Source organism: Tiliqua scincoides, chromosome 12 (genome assembly GCF_035046505.1).
Source record: "Tiliqua scincoides isolate rTilSci1 chromosome 12, rTilSci1.hap2, whole genome shotgun sequence".
NCBI classification, from domain to species: Eukaryota; Metazoa; Chordata; class Lepidosauria; order Squamata; family Scincidae; genus Tiliqua; species Tiliqua scincoides.
Window position 1 is genome coordinate 12238396 of NC_089832.1, and position 14474 is coordinate 12252869.

Sequence of the window (14474 nt, forward strand, 5' to 3'; positions counted from 1 at the left end):
CTAAGAAATGTGAGCACTGTCAGCAGGATAAGAGACGACACCGCCAAAGTCATTTTTGCAGCCCCAAAACCGGGAATAAAAATAGAGCAATTGAAAATTTTCCACTCACTTAAATTTGGTAATGAATCCTTATCAGCTGAATATTACATCTGTGGTTGCCTCCTAATTTTCCCCTCATTTGCAGCAGGAAATATTTATATTGTTATTTAGCTATATTGTTTAATTAGAGTCAACATCACTCCAATGGACAGAAGCAACAGATTATTGGCACGATATAACTGAGTGCAAAATAATGCATTTCTCCATGGAAAAAATATATGTATAACAAGATGATCCAGGAAAATCTAATAGGATGAAGGAGGGAGGGGGCTGACTAATGGCAAATTTTTCAGAACTGCCTAGCTCACCCTTTTGAGCTGAGGGGGAAAAAAAGACTCTGGAGACATATGAATATAAAATCGCAGCAATAACTTTCCAGGGAGACCACAGTAGGGGGTGTATTCTCCTCTGGAGAGAACTTTGATTCTGAATGTTAATATATTTAAACTAGTTGTGAACTAAATTGTTTCAGATAGCGCCAGCGGTAATAACACATTTTAAGTATTAACATGCACTCGTCTCATTTATAAATACATCAACAAGCAAACATCTCAGGCCTTAGGTGGTCTGATCCAAATGAACGTCGAAATATTTCAAATGCAGCAACGTACTTTCTTGCATGATAAGCAGACAGAATGCAAATGGATGCTCTTAAGCACAGATAAAGGATGTCCCAGCTACACCGGCAGACCCTGAACGTCCAAACTTTTTAAACATTAATTTAAGTGCCATTTCCCCATAAAATGCTCTCAGTGGTGTAGAAAAATTATGTAAATAATAAAGAGAGGTTAAAAGGATCAGATAATTCATGGTCAGAAATATTTCTGAAAAATGATAACATCCAATGATCAGCACAGAGATGCCTGCCTGAACAAAAAGTAATGGGTCAGTGACAAAGAACATACAATTATATAAGGAAAGGGAGTTCCACAGTCCAGGTTCCACTATTCTCATGTGTGACCACCAATTGAGCCTCTAATCCAAACTGCAGTCTACTCTAATCCCCTTAAGCCTTAAGCCATGTGTGACCACTTTTGCAGCAACTGTTACCCTGCACATGCCCGATCTCATCTGATCTTGGAAGCTAAGCAGGGTCAGGCCTGGTTAGTACTTGGATGGGAGACCGCCTGGGAATACTGGGTGCTGTAGGCTTATACCATAGTCTTTCGAGACTGAAGGTTGCCAACCATTTTCGACCACTCTTTAGGAATTACGATATGCCTGGCCAACTCGACCATAACAAAAACTTCACAGCATAGGGCAGGGTATATATCCACTAAGCCTATGGGGGGATTGTCTTGTCTGAGGGGAAATGAACACTGGTTGCCTCCCCTTGGGAACCCAAAGAGCTTCCAAGCACAAAGAGACCACTGACCTATTGCAAGAGTTTTTGAGATACAGGTGCTGGTCTCTCTGGACTACCTTCACCTGACCATCATGCAGCAAATAAAACTTTAATGTGGGAAGGTTAAAAAAAAAGTCTCTTTGCCTTGCCTCCCAGTTATTCAAGACTGGCTCAAGGCTTCCCAGCAACTGCAGGGTTATCTGCTGCTACTCTGCTTTTTCTTCTACTCCTTGGATTTGAACAGGAAAATGGAAATGGAACATAAGAGGAAGGGTAGGGGGAGAGTAGATAGAGTAGTGGTTCTCAAACTTTTTTGGCACCGGGACCCACTTTTTAAAACGACACTAAAAGTTATCTAAAGTTATCTAAAACAACCCACCTATTCTTACGAGACTTAAAAAATAAAAATAAAAGCTATTCTAGAAAGAAATAATATTTGTATTTATTTACAAGTTATGATTTATTTATTTATTTTCAAAAAAAAAAAACTTGATCCATTTCTCTTAATGAGGCAGCCCTAAAGAACAGCCTCAACACTTCAGTTATGTGACCCAGTCTTCACCTGTCCCCACTACTGCCCCCACTACCTGTCATTGATGGGCTTGGAAAAAACACACCAGGAAAAAAAAAATCATCTCCCTATATTTACTCAAGCTTCAAAACGGTACAAGCTCAGCTCTTTGGAGGGCAGTTAACAGTTACCTGATTTCTGAATAGCCTCAGGGCTTGAAGCAATGAGTGATCTGATCTTTCCATCACCCTGTTTTCACTTGAGACTCTGTGGGACTCACCAGAAATCAGGTTGCGACCCACCAAGTGGGTCCCAACCTGCAGTTTGAGAAACGCTGAGCTAGAGCATCAGTGAGGAGGATAAATGATGGTGGTGGGCAGCAGGTGCCCCCCACCATTCTGACACCCATGGTGATACTGCATTTGGTCCCAGCAGTGGGCTAGCCCTGTTGATATCGCTAGTTATGTGGCTCTCCTTGCATCCTCAAAATCCCCAAAAGTAACTCCGGTGTTTGGAGAGGCTACTCACAAATTCCCCTCCGACTTGGAGCTCTTGTTTTGCTGAACTGTTTGACAAATTGTGATTAAGAAAGTGTTCGCTGAGTTTTGTATCTGTACCGGATTTGAAGTTTAGATATTCTGTCCAGTTCTCTCTTGCTTTCCGAGTTTGTATGGTGGGTGTAAGACAAAGATGAAGGGAAAGTAGATGTATCATGACTGATATGACTGTACCCATCAAATGGTTGGCAACCTTCAGTCTCGAAAGACTATGGTATAAGCCTACAGCACCCGGTATTCCCATGCAGTCTCCCATCCAAGTACTAACCAGGCCTGACCCTGCTTAGCTTCCAAGATCAGACAAGATCAGGCATGTGCAGAGTAACAGTTGCTGCATCACGGCCCCTCCCCCCAGGACTCTTTTGTCTGCTTCCCAGTTTTTTCACTTGCCATTGCAATGTTCACGCAATGGAAAGGAAGAAGCCCAAGAAAGGTCCATTCATAATTTTCTCATCAAACTGTTGCTTGAGCTACAACATAAGAACAATTATTCTGATGTAGTCATGTCAGGAGCAACTAAATATTATTTTGCATTGTTGTTGAACATTCTATATCTTGCCTGTAATTTAATCAGTGAGAGAAATACCACCTTTCAACTTGCTAAGTGAGGTGTTTCAGCAAGCAGTCATGCTGTTTCTTTTAAGAGTTTGGCTCTCACAACAATTCTTGGTCTGTTTCTCCTCCACCCCCATTTTCCAAGAGTTGTTTCAGGTTTACTTTAAAAAGCTTTTGCAAAGATACATTGGCTAGGATTTTATAAAAGGGAACTGCTTCCGCAACAGCAAACCTTTGTGCTTTCTCAAATAAAAAAAGGAGTGTAAGCAATATACTAGAAAAGAGGAAATGGAGGTGACCAACCACACGGGGGATTTAAAATGGCACAGGAGATGGTGATTTCTACTTGTGTGGACAGCAGGCCTTGATATATGCTAATGTAATCAACAGCAGGGCAATGCTCACTCTGCATCATCAGGCCATGTGGCAGAATTCATAAATCTGAAACACTGCAAAATCATTCCTGCTTGGATATACCTATTTACCTGTGCTGATGATGCTTAATATTCGAGGGAGGTTCAGATTTCAGTCTGAAAAAGAATTTTTTTTAAATGTCCACTTCTTTCAAGGGATGCTCTTGTCTTGTTCATGTTTGGTCTCAAAAAAGTTTCACCTCCTTTAAAGTTTCACCTCCATTACCAACAGGGACTGCCCAATCCATCATAGCTCCCTGCATAACGATGCAGCTCTACATCCTCCCCCTTTCTGCCCTCTCCCACGCTGTTCCACCTCCTGTGTGGCCTTACTTGTTCCAGCTGGTTTTCGGCCACTGTCAGCATGTGGGAGGCTGTTCTATCCTCCCTGCCATTGGCCTGGCAGCATGCACTGGTAGAGGCTGCTTTGTGACTGCTGTGAAGCAGTGTCCAACGGTGCAGTATGCATTAGCCGACACCCAGCCAGCTTAGGACTGGGCCAGTAGGCTGCAATCCTATACACACTAGCCTGAGAGTAAGTTCCGTTGATCTAAATGTCAGAAATGTTATTGGAGAATAAGGAATATTAACACCAGTGTGCTGCTCTGCATTACATAAGAACATAAGAAGAGTCCCACTGGATCAGGCCATAGACCCATCTAGTCCAGCTTCCTGTATCTCACAGTGGCCCACCAAATGCTTCAGGGAGCACACAAGACATTCCAAAGGGAAATTGGAAGTTTACATCCTGGATGAGTGGTGGGTTTTAGAAAGAAGCAAGAGGACATTAAAAAATCTCCTCTTTAAGTCCTCCACTCATATTCTTCTGCATTCAGGAACCACTTCATGCTGACCCATTTTCAGTGAAGACAGGGCTGGTTTTAGAGGGACCTTTGCAAACTGTCCTGGGTAAGCCCATCACTGTGGTTCATGAAGAGGTTTATACCGGGAGATGGGATAGGACAGAGAGATGATAATGGATAATGGACTCTCTTAGTTGAGGGGGGCACTACACCACCATCACATGAGGGCTATGGGCACAGAGGTAGTCTCCCAGACTTTGAATAGACTCCCAACAAAGCACCTGACCTGGACCTGTGTGAAGAGCTATGTTCAAGTGAATCCAGTATGCAACTAATGGACTGTGGGCCCAATCCTATCCAACTTTCCAGCACCAATGCACCCTTGATGTAGCCTCAAGATAAGCAGACAAATGTTCCTTTACCTTGAGGAGGCCTCCATGACTGTCTCCACACAGTAGGATGAAGCGCACGCCCCATTGGCACAGCTACATCTGTGCTGGAAAGTTGGATAGTGTGGCCCTATGTATGAAAAAGATAGATTGGCTTCCCAGAGCCTCCAAGATTCCACTGGCTTTGATAAAACATTTTGGCCTGTTACTCTCATTCCCTTTTGAAATTATTCAATCAGGGCCCACATTAGTGAATCCAGATTAACTACCACTCCCTGACCCCATTATTTTCCACAATCACTAGTGCAGATTTTAAATCTTGTTTCCATCCATAACATAACAATAGAATAATCTTAGCAAACATGAACATAGGAGATTATCTTGGCTTGACAAATTGATGAAAGCCAAACTAATAGTGACTCGTCTCAACTGGACACATTTCTCAAGAAATGAATGTTATTAATAACATGTGCGGAGCACTGCATTTTCCAGATAACACTGAAGCATGTAGACTATCCTTATTACAAAAATGGATTTTGCATTGAAACTAGTTTGGCAGCAATAAGGCATTTGGCCTTTTCTGTGGTGGCACCACAGATGGGACTCCTCCCTCTCTCTCTCCCTCTCTCTCTCTCTTTGATAGGGGAAGGAACTTCACCTCCCCTGCTGGGCTTTCAGTAGGGCTTGAAGACCTTTTTGGTTTGTTTCACCTTCTCCCTTTAGTTCTTTTTATTTGCTTGGTCCCCTGGCATTGATCATTTCTGTGCTGTGTACTCAGTGGCATAGCTAATAGGGGTGCAGGGAGTAGCAGTTGCACTGGGCATCAAGCTTTAGGGGGCAACAAGCTGAGCTTGACACTAGTGGCCAAAATTGTGAAAAAAATTGGTATGTATGAATAATACCATCATGTTATATATCATTGGAAAGGTAATTTAATGCAGAATGCAATGAAGGAAACTTCATTGGAATATCTGTATTCCATCAAAAGTTATGGCCAATTAACCAGAAAATGAAAACACAACTGCCTTATGGAACAGAAAGTGGATTTTCTTAATTCAAAACTGACCTATGATTTTTCTGAGAGCCAATTTGATGTTATATGATACAGCATGGAACCAATAAGGTGTTAATAGGTGTAATAGGTTAATAGGTGTTTATTTATTTATTTAAGAGATTTATACACAGCCTTTCTATCCCATGAGGACATTGAAGGTGGCTCACAATTAAAAACATTAAAAAACAATAAAACTCAATAAAAGCCTGGATTAAATTAAAAGCCCAAATTAAAATCCATTCAAAAAGTGTCATGTCCCCTAGTGTCAGCATAAAAGGCCTCCCTAAATAAAAAGGGTTCTGTGTGTGGGCAATATGATTTATGCTTTTGATTTTTAATTATATTTTGTGGTTTTAAATAACTTATTGGCCACCTTTCGACATCTTATAACAAAGCAAAAGCAGAAAAGTTTTTAAATAAAATAAATACTGGGATCTATTTTTTTGATTAACTTTCTTTCCTATTGTCATAACTATAGGAGCAATGACCATAATAACAACTGAATGATAAAACATCTATATTATAATCTCTCTGAGCATCCACATTGCATGTAAAACAAGATGGATAAAAAGTCCTAAGGGTAAACACATCTATACATCAAGACTTCCTACATCTTCCACCACTTAGTCTGAAAATGAGAAAGACACTGAAACCAAGGCACTGAAAATCATATAGCAATCTCAATCTTACTGAACAATTTTCTATGTGGAATTATATTCAATCTCCTGGGAGTGTCCTCAAGGGAAAATGTATTTCTTTTTGTAAATACTTAAAGATTTTCAGGCATATAGATAGGTTCAATAATTATGCATATAGGGATTCCCATAGAGAAAAATCCTGAAGCATTTAGTTTTGTTTATATTCAATCCTTATTCAAAGACTCCAGGGGAAAACTCCTGAAAAAAATGAGGCTTCATGGACTAGTTCGGCTAATTCACATTTAAAACCATGATGAACACTGTCTCTTGATGGTGTTCATGACTTCTCTTTCTTCCCTTTCTTCTTCTCTTTCTGTAGATAGAAATCTACAGTATTGAGCTTCATTTTGGGAAACATTTGTTTTATCAATGTTCATGTTTATTCACTGTTGTTGGCAACCTTCAGTCTCGAAAGACTATGGTATCGCTCTCTGAAAGGTGGTTCTGGAACAGCGTCTAGTGTGGCTGAAAAGGCCAATTCGGGACTGACAATCCCTTCCACACCGGGAACAAGTGCAGTCTGTCCCTGGTCTGTCTCCTTGGCTATGGGCCTTCCTTCTTTGCCTCTTGGCCTCAGACTATTGGCCAGGTGTCTTCAAACTGGGAAAGGCCATGCTGCACAGCCTGCCTCCAAGCGGGCCGCTCAGAGGTCAGGGTTTCCCACCTGTTGAGGTCCACTCCTAAGGCCTTCAGATCCCTCTTGCAGATGTCCTTGTATCGCAGCTGTGGTCTACCTGTAGGATGCTTTCCTTGCACGAGTTCTCCATAGAGGAGATCCTTTGGGATCTGGCTATCATCCATTCTTACGACATGACCGAGCCAACGCCAGCATCTCTGTTTCAGCAGTGCATACATGCTCAGCTTCTTGTTGGACCAAACTCTCTTTGTGAGTCTGGAAAACGTGGTAGCTGCTTTACTGATGCGTTTGTTTAGCTCAGTATCGAGAGAAAGAGTGTCGGAGATCATTGAGCCAAGGTACACAAAGTCATGGACACCTCCAGTTCATGCGCAGGGATTGTAATGCAGGGAGGTGAGTCTACATCCTGAACCATGACCTGTGTTTTCTTAAGGCTGATTGTCAGTCCAAAATCTTGGCAGGCCTTGCTATAACGATCCATGAGCATGCTGGAGATCATGTTTACTGATAGTAGCTTTTCAGGGTCTTGGTATGGTAAGGAGATGATTCTACTACTTACATTAAACAAATGTGTATTGGGCTTTGTTACAGTTGACCTGAAGAAGGAATCGAACTGCTCTGACTGAGAGATGGGCCATAGCCCAATGGTAGCCAACATGCTGTGCATTGAGAACATACCATGTTTCATCCTGATATTTCAGAAGAATATAAGAAGAGCCCTGTAGGATAAGGCCAAAGGTCCCTCTATTTCAGCACCCTGTTTCCCACAATGGTCAACCAGGTGACTTTGGGAGGCCCACAAGTAGGTGACAAAAGCCTACTTCTCTCTCATCACTGCTCTGCTCCAGCTGGTATTCAGAAGCATACTGCCGCTGGGTCTGTACAGACCGATTCTCCTCCATGGACTTGTTCAATCCCCTTTTAAAGCCAACTAAGTTTTAAAGCAGCCACCACTTCTTGTGACAGTGAGTTCCACAGCCCAATTGTGCACTTTCTGAAGTTCATAGGACAGGGGAAGGGTGGGTGGTGGGCGGCCCCAGGGGCAGGCGGGTGGGCGAGCAGGGAGCGAGAGGCAGGGCTGGAATCTGGCAGTTATGCTGGATCCCAACCCCCATTCCCAGGGAGTTCGGAGCAACTTCAAGCCACTTCGCTCTCCTCAGACTTGTGCCACCTCAGGAGATGACGTAAGTCCAAGGTGATCCATACGGGCCAGGGTGCCTTACCCGGAGGTAAGGAGAAAAGCTTCCCCTTGCCTCTGGCTGAGATGCTTGCATCTCAGCGCAAGCCTCTTGGCTTACCTGTTCTAGCGCAGGGTAAGATTGTACCTTCAATCACATTGCTCCTTAATCATCTTTTTTCCAATCTAAAAGGCCTACAAACGTTGTATTTCCTCTTATGGAAGTATTCCAGCCCTCTGATCATTCTGCACATCTTTTGCATCTTTCCCAATTCTAAGCTTTACTTTTTGAGGTGTCGTGACCAGAATTGTACACAATATTCCACATGTGGCTGCTCCATAGATTTGTATAGGGGTAATATTAGCAATCTGATCCTCAGGGCCCAGTTCTATCCCGCTTCCCAGCACTGATGCAGATATGCCAGTGGGGCATATGCTGCATCCTGCGGTGGGGGGGGGGTACTCATGGAGGCCTCCTCCAGGGAATGTTTGTTCTATTGGGGTTGCATTGTGGCTGCATCAGTGCCAGAAAAGCGGAATAGGACTGGGCACTCTTTCCTAATGCTCTCTAGCACAGAATTTGCCTTCTTCACAGCTGTAGCACACTGGGTCAATATTTTATGCAACTATCTGCCACAGCTTCAAAATCTCTTTTTCTGGTTCAGCAATGATAGCTCAAACCTCTAAAGTATACCTGTGAAGCTGAGATTTTTTTTTGGGGGGGGGCAGTTAAAATCTCCAATTAAAAGGAATCTCAGCACGTCTAGGAAGAGTCTCCCTGAAATGGCTGATCAGTATTCAACAGCACATGCCAAAGGCTTGATGCAGTCTAAGAGCTGAGTCCTATTCACCATTCCAGCACTGATGCAGCCATGCCAATAGGGCATGCACGCCACCCAGCAGTGAGGAGGCAGTCGCAGAGACTTCTTCCCTTACCTCGGGGCTGCATTACATACGTAGTGCAAAACTGGCCTGTGGAACTCACTGCCACAGAAAGTGGTGGTGGCTGCCACTAGCTTGGATGGCTTTAAAAGAGAAGTCCATGGAAGAGAATTGGTCTATGCGTAACCTGCAGATTTAGCAGCAGTATGCTTCTGAATGCCAGCTGGAGAGGAGCAGTGGTGAGAGAGAAGCAGGATTTGGTCCCCTGCTTGTGGGGTTCTCAAAGTCGGCAGGTTGGCCACTGTGGGAAACAGGGCGCTGGATTAGACGGGCCTTTGGCCTGATCCCACAGGGCTCATGTTCTTCTGAATTACCAGGCAAGCACCCTGTTCTGCAGTTTGTTAGGACTGGGCTGAAAGGCAGCTTCTTGAGGTCTTTGTCAGGCCTCTTTTCTTAGCTCCTCCAACTGGAAGACCCAGTTATGTGACTTGGGACCTTCAACAAGCAAAACATGTGGCTCAGTCATTGGGGTATACCTACCGCAAGGCCACCCAGTTGTTGTAGCAGTTCATTCTCCTCTCAATATTTGACAAGCATCGAGGGTGAATCACTTACACAGATGACTCAACATTTAGCTATACGTAAAATGGTTTACAGAGCTGGTAATGAAGGGATCCATGAGTAATTGAAGTCTGAGTTAACAATTATGCCTCCCAGGATGCCTTGAATATTTGATAACCATTCATTGGAAGACATTTTCAGTCTTTTGATATCGCTTTGTAGTGTTTGCTGTGGTGGCCACCCAATGTGCCGAGAGCCCTGCACGGCAGATTCAAGATGACTTAATGCAAATAGAACCGTTTCTTTTTTAACACACTACAGGCTACTTTTCATACAAGGGACATCTAAGAAACCTGGACTATACCAGGGTAGAATCTCCACAACAGCACGATTGAGTGCTCTTAACATAAAGGAAATCCTTTGTCCAGACGAGCCCTGTCATTGCAAGCTCTTCCTGGGCCTATGTGAATATCCCCTTCACCTGTCCTCTGCAAAGAGAGAAGCAAAAAGCCAGGGGTTCTGGTGCAGTGACTGGTCTGTTGCCCTGGCAACACAGCATTGGTGCATAAATCCACTCTCCTCCAAGAGGAAATGTGGGGAAGAAAAGAAAGAAAAAAAGAAGAAATAAATAAACAGGGGGGGGGGGAAGTACCTTTTAATTACCCCTCAAAGCATCGTCTTCAGCTTGAAATGCAGCAGGTTGCATTTTAATGCATTATTAGTTCTGTGAGAATAACCTGATTACCAGCAGGAATTGGGAGATTTTTTAAACAGGTTGTGTTATGGAGAGATGCTGGAAAGACTTATAGAAAGAGGGAGAAAAGACATACTATTAAGCAGCATAGTTGCTTTTTTTCATTTCAGAGCAAGACTTTCCCACTGGCCCAAAGTGCTTCTGGTGATGACTTCTATTTCTTTCATGCACTTCCATCTTATCTAGAGATCACCTCATCCCCCTTCACCTCCATCCAGGATTTTCTCATCAAAATTATTCAGCTCTCTCAACTGCTTTGAGCAGCCATTCTCAATGGGAGCTCCATGGCCCCCTGAGGTGCCCTGGCACATTTGAAGGGGGCACAGACTGAACCTTCAAGGGTCACAGACTGAAAACTGAAAATAAATGATTTTATGTTCATGTTGTATCCTTGTTTGATGGGGGGGGGGGGCTGGAACCTGAGAAGACATCCTAAAAAAAGGTTGAGAATGGCTGAGGGGTGGCTTGAGGACACTGCCTCAGATTTGCCACCACTGCGCTACAAAAAGGCCCCCAAACCCACCCACCCCTTACTAGGCTCCTCGTGCATTGTTGTCAGACCTGGTACAGGGCTGTTAGTTTTATCTACCCAGACAACATGAATGAAGGAGCTTTTTTGTTCACGTTGTCCCTGTCAATAATACCAGACTTTCAGGTTTGACATCATGCAAGGTGCATGGCGAGGAAGGGGTGATCTCCTCCTTGCTCAGGACTGGTGCTTTACAGCACTTTTGCAACACCAGTGGGCCAGAGCAAGGGACTTGTGCCAGCCCATCCCCTCCCCAGGATTGTGCCCGTAGTTGATCGTGTGGTGTGGGAAACTGAGCAGGCCTAAGATTCCCATAAGCACAAATGTTACGTAAGTGATTCTAAAATCTTTCAGATTTAAGACAGAGCTTTGTCCAGCACTGTTTTATAAGATTTATCACTTTCTGTCGTACAAGGTATTCTTGGGAGTCCTGGAAGGCTGAACATGGTCACTTAAAATATTTTTATTTTTACAAGTGCCACAAATGTAATTTAATGCATTGACAGAAAGATGCTGGCAAGAAAACAGCAGGGTGTAGCCACTGCAGTCACTGAGTAGCTTTGGGTGTTTTGTCTGTGTTGAAGTAAAGCTGCACATCTGGATCACATCAATCTATAAATAAGAAAAAAAGACCTTATATTTTTCTCCAGAGCCTGCTCCCTTCATGACGCATGAGCTTGTTATATGGGTAACACCCATCAATGCTAGCTTAAAATTTCATGAAGCAACTAAAATGATCCCATGCATCTCAGTGCAAATGTAGAAATGGACATCTAGCAATTTCGATCTTAAAATAGTTTCTAACCGTAAAGGTGGGGTGTAAATTCTTAAAATAAATATATCAAATTAAAGTTTATGCAGCTCCACCAGATCCTGAACCCTGTGTTCGGCCAGTGGCCAGACACAGGACTCCTTGATTCTGCACCGGCTCAAGAGCTGCCACAGAATCAACTAACCCCATTGTGGGGCTACTTCCCTTACTTGGGGGAAGGGGAAAAATGACCCTTTCTCCAGAGGAGCTGTTGGCAGCTGTTTGGGGTGGGCTGGACATTGTGGCAGCCATTTTTGGCACCGCGGCAGCCCTGCACTCTGGGCAGATTTGGATTGGGCTGTTAATCCTTTTAGGATGGTTAATTTGAAGAGATGTTGGAGAGTCAGACTCCCATTCCTCCCCAGTGTGCCAAGTTCCATAGCCGTAGCTGCCTGCTACAACTCTACATAACCCTCTTTTCTAGGCTGCCATTTGGGAAAGGGTGATGAAGCTTCACTTGGGACCAACACTGAAAAAGTGAACTTTGACGTGTTCCTCCCAAACAAAGCATCTGAGAACTGTCAAAAAAAGACAAATGAGTTTCTGTAAGTCTAGTGACATTTCTCAGGGGATGGTTTTGTATGCCCCAAGATTTCCTTCTGGACAATTTTGCACAGTGGTTGCTCGTTGCTGATCTCATATCCTTCTTTTAAGTGCCTAATCACAAAGGTATGTTATGTGCTATTCAACTACACTATCTTCTTGGAAACCAGCAGGAGGTAAGCATACAACATTACACATCTCAACCAGTATGTTATTTCATTAAGAAACAACACTTGTTTGCAATCAACCTCACACCATACATTTGGGTTCAGTTTATTTAAAAGGTTCATGAACTGTGTGAAAATATTGTTGCCAAATGGAACAGGTGATGTCATGACACAAGCAGCTCTACAAACATTGTGGTATTGAGGTTACATTACAAATTTCATTTTTTAAAACAACAACTTGTTTCTAGTGTCTTGCTCGTTACGGGGGTTCGTTAACCACACTAAGAGAACAGTGCAGATAAGTGTCCAGGCAGCACACTGAAAACAGAACCATCAATTAAGTTTACAACTCTTTATTCAGGAGCCACTGGGACAGAATAAATCAATTTGGCACTAGTGAGCAAATGTTTATTAAGAAATTTGTGCACAAGATAACTTAAGTTGCGAGTTATGAAAGCATCTCTGAGCTGTATTTCAAATCCACCAGGACTGTCTAGAACTGCCAGAGTGGCATGATTAAGTTTTCTTATTGCTAGCCCCTCTATATACTGCCCATTGCATGTTTTGGGGCCCAATCCTATTCAACTTGCCAGCACTGATGCAGCCACAATGCAGCCCTGAGGTAAGGGAACAAACATTCCCTTACCTTGAGAAGGCCTCTGTGACTATCTCCCCACCACAGGATGCAGCATACCATAGGTTGTGGTTCTTAGGGTTGGCTGATGTTTTAGAAGAAAAAATTAAGTTGAAAGCAAATTTTAGGTTTTTTTCTCAATTCATACATGCAAGCATGCACATACAAACACCCCCCCCCCCCAAACACAAGCATGCACACAAACATGCCAAGTGGCAAACAAACCTAGGATGGAAATGTGAAAAAAATTGGACACCATAGGTATGCATTTACATTTGCAGATTCCAAGGCTCTTTTGTTTGGTGAAAAAGAGAAACCAAGGAATTATTAGGGTGATGAGTAATTTAAAAAAAGATCCAGTGTTTGTATTTGGAGGGGGCAGCGGCCATGAGCACTACCTTAATTCCAGAGCCCAGGTCAACCAGACAGGTAAACCTGGGCCCCCTGCTGAACTTTGGCGCCTGTGGCCAAGGTTTACTGGGCATGTATACTTGGGCTATCGCCTGGACTTGAAGCCCAGATCTACCTGCTGAACTTAAGCTCCTGGCCTTGGCCTCTCGACCATGCTTAGGCTGGTCTCCATCCTAGTGGGCACCCTTTCCACTAGTGCAAGGGTGCCCAAACCCCGGTCCGGAGGCTAATTGCGGCCCTCGGGGCCTTCCAATCTGGCCCGCGGGGAACCTCCAGACACCAATGAGCCTCAGGCCCTCCAGAGACTTTCTAGAGCCGTGCTGGCCCGAGGCAACTGCTCTCAGTGCAGGGCAACTAGTTAACTAGTTAGCGTAGGGTAGTAGTAACAACAACAACAACAACAGGTATTTATATACTGCCTTTCTTGGTCTTTATTCAAGACTTTATTCAAGGCGGTTTACATAGGCAGGCTGATTAAATCCCCGTAGGGATTTTTACAATTGAAAGAAGGTTCTATCTTTCAAGAACCACAACAGTCCAGGTGTTTCTCTCTGATCTGGTTTCACATTCTGGCCTCCATCCTCCCACGCTCAGAGCAGATGGAAATAGCTTGGCTTCAGCTTGTCAGCTGCTTCAAGGTCGCACGGTGCCGGTGGCCTCGAACTGGCAACCTTGTGGATGTTATCTTCAGGCAGACGGAGGCTCTACCCTCTAGACCAGACCTCCTGCCCCCAGACTTCCTGCCGCTTGCTGTTTCATGTCTGTGATGCAGCAGTGGCAGTGATGGAAAGGCCAGACTTGCTTTGTGCAAGGCTTTTTATAAGCCTTGAACTATTGGAAGACCTTCATTCATATGTTCCAGCTCTAATATATTCAATTATGTAAATTTATGTAAATTTATTCAAATTTGAAATGTAAATTAATTCTTTTTCCCCCCAGCCCCA

At 43.7% G+C, this 14474-nt stretch overlaps 1 pseudogene; it reads left to right on the plus strand.

Annotated features, from left to right (window-relative positions):
* The first annotated feature begins 1131 nt into the window (after positions 1-1131).
* On the plus strand, positions 1132-1251 carry LOC136663529 (5S ribosomal RNA; annotated as a pseudogene).
* The last annotated feature ends 13223 nt before the right edge of the window (positions 1252-14474 follow it).